This window comes from Myxine glutinosa, chromosome 3 (assembly GCF_964187855.1).
Source record: "Myxine glutinosa chromosome 3, kmMyxGlut1.1, whole genome shotgun sequence".
NCBI lineage: Eukaryota > Metazoa > Chordata > Myxini > Myxiniformes > Myxinidae > Myxine > Myxine glutinosa.
Genome location: NC_136263.1, coordinates 175113164 through 175116336, shown reverse-complemented (window position 1 = coordinate 175116336; position 3173 = coordinate 175113164).

Genomic DNA, 3173 nt, shown 5'->3' with positions numbered 1-3173 from the left:
TCTCCTCTTTCAATGTATAGAGAAGTATCCACTCTATTAGACTTTATAGTTTCTTTTTGAGAACTCAGGTCAATTGCATAGATTGTATAAAGTTTTTGAAATGCAACCATATCCAAAATAGGATTATTATTACCGTTGCTTTCACACACCTTTTGGTAGGACTTGTAGGCTTCCGCATAATCACTTTTTTCCCAATCAATTTCCAATCTATCTCGCGGATAAAATGTGCCATCAAGAGAAACCCGAAGTTGTTTCACCTTGGCATTATCACTCAGTGCATTATTCTTATCAGTACCCTCCTCTCCATCTGGTTTTTAAAAAATGAGCCATAGGTATCGTGGCTTTCCTTGAAGAACACCCAAATTCCAAGTGTAAGTAGTGTGTTCCAGTTTAACGTGTTGACATCTTCTTTTAAGGTATGATACTGTTACGGTACGCGGTTAAGGATGTTATATTTGCCGAGCGGAGGCTCCGCGACCGAACAGTTGTTCCCCGACTCACCCGATTCACCCAGACGTTGGCCGTATCGCGCCACCGCTATTCAATCGGGAAAAGACTAAGACGACGAATGCAAAGAGGAAGAAGGAGACGAGAAAAGAGTAACGGGGTTTATTATTATTTACACACATAAGCAAAAAGAGCAGTCACGATTATTTACAGGGGACATGAGACGCAGGTGACACAGTGCAAATGACTAGCTTACCTAACAGGCTTAATTAATACCCAGGACAGAACAAATGAAGACACAGACTCACGCGGGGAATTGCAGAGTGGATTGGCTGGAAGGAGGAATGTTCAGCTCGGACCACAAGCTGGAAGGCTTGGCAGGGTGCACAGCAAGCCGGGCCTCGTCAGGCTGGGAGCGAGCAGGGTGACGGCGGCACGCGTATCTCGCTGCACACGGCCGGGGCTGGTTGTCGCTCCACGTCTCGGGCTCTTTTGGGTCCTCCCCTTCTTTCTCCCAAATCGTCTGACGCGTCCTTCTCTCCTTGCGCACTTGTCTCTCTGAAGGTCGTCTCTTTTCAGACTCAGAACTCATCTGCTTGGGGAACGTCCCGCAGCGGGTTATATATGCCCCGCCCCTCAACCTTTGCGAACCTCCTTGATCTTTCTTGCCACACCCTCTCGAAGTCCAACCCCTTGTTTGTGGTTGGTTGAGTGGGGCTTACTCACTCCTCCCCTCTCTGACGAGGTGGGGACCCGCCTTTCTTCCCCAACCCTGCCTCGTGGCCAATGGCGGCTTTGGAGGGGATGTAATTGCCAATCGAGGCTTGGCAATGACGAAAGGGGGAAATGGAGGTTTTTGGGAATGGGAATGAAGGGAATCTATCTCTTTCACTTGGTGCAATGGAGTGTCATTCTAATGGAAGACAAGGCCTTACTCTAAAACACATAATAAGATATAAGCTACTGAACAAGGGTTTTATCGTGTCCTGCAATGTGGTGTTTATGGAATTAACTACCGAGACGCCCTTTTTATCTTTACACAACTCTGGAGGCAGGAGGGGCCATATCCAACAATGTTACACAACAATTTCCAATACAATACAATAAAAAAAATGCCATCCTCATACCCGCAACACTGCACCCTCCTCCTCTTAGACACGTCCCGGGCCTACAACTTTTATTTAGTGTGACACGTAGGTGTAGTTCCCTCTACTTTTAACCTGACCCTGAGTGCGACAGTTTTAAAACATAAATAAATATGTCCCGCTGCTCCATTGCACCCTGCCTAACAGACTCACGCCCACAGCTAACCGAATTGCGGAATGGTCTTCAAACTACACACTGACGGTGGGGAGCATTATTTACAATTGACGCTACTTTTATTTACAAAACGTAACCCAGGACCTGTAATTGTTCTTTCTGGGGGGGGGGGGGGGGGTGGGGGAGACAGTCTGCTCTGCATCGACGCACCATGAAAGCACCCAAAAACGCACCAATACACCCCCAAGCACCAATCGGTGCAGTCACCATTGTTCAATGAAAATAAAAACAACAACCCCTAACCCTGCAGCTGATCTCTTGCTCTTCGGCTCCCTCTGCTGGCTATTATTATTTCTTCCAGTTGTTGTCATTTTCTTTGCTGGCGGCCTATTTGCAATAAAACTTGCCCAAATGTGTCCATTTAATTTATTTTATTTATGGCCCACAGGGCTGACTAGTGTGGTTCACCTGTGGGGCATCGGTGCCCTGTGGCCAAGGTCCGCCAGCAAGATTTCGGGCCCTCATGGCCGGTTCCAGCAGAGGGGCCAGGCCCCAACCCATGGGGTCCACCAGTGGTGCTCGGCCACAGACATGTGGTCCATAATGTGGTGCATCGATGCAGACAGCTGGTTCTGGGAGTTCCGGGCGCACAATGGAGGCCTCACGCATGCTCCCCTCGGTGCCCAATGGCGCACAGGTCAGGTGGGAGACAAAAGGGGGAAGACAAATGAGCGAGGGGTAAGGTCACAAGGGTACACATCAATAAGGCAATGCAAGGTGAAATGCGTACGGAGAGCGAAATGAGAAAGCTCGTCCGTACCGTACGTCACCCCCCTGTCACCTACTCTACCCTTGCCCTTACCCCATATTTACAAAATCTACACCTTTACAAATTCGTCGCTACTGTCACGTCTCCCCATATTTCTTCTATTCCAAATTTGTCACCACAATCCCTCTAGCCAAAACTTGCTATCACCAATTCATCATCAACCCTCATAAGGAGGGAGAGATGGAACATAAAGCACAATGTCACACCCACGTCATGATGCGTCTCACAATCCAAAATATTTGCACATAAAAAATAATCAAACATGGCATGGTGTGGAGGTACCTGTCACCTGAGGTGAGTGGATGTAGATGGTGCGAGGAGACTTCAATCCTAACTATCCTCTAAATGACTTTAACACACGTTACACTACCCGGGGTCTCTCCCTGCCAATCCATTGGCCAACTTACACTATGGGTTCTAAAAACCAATTCCCATTGACCAAACTGTGGTGCTTCTCAATTTGGGGTCTCACTCCCCCGATTCATCTCCCGGTGCCCTTGCACAATTTCTGGGCTGGGTCATGCAGCTCTCCCAGCAGGTCTACCCACCTGCACACCTCCACCACTGTAGTTGCCACCCAAGCTTACCTAGCTCCTCACCCTAACCTAACTAACTGGGGAAGGCCCCTCCTGGCTCT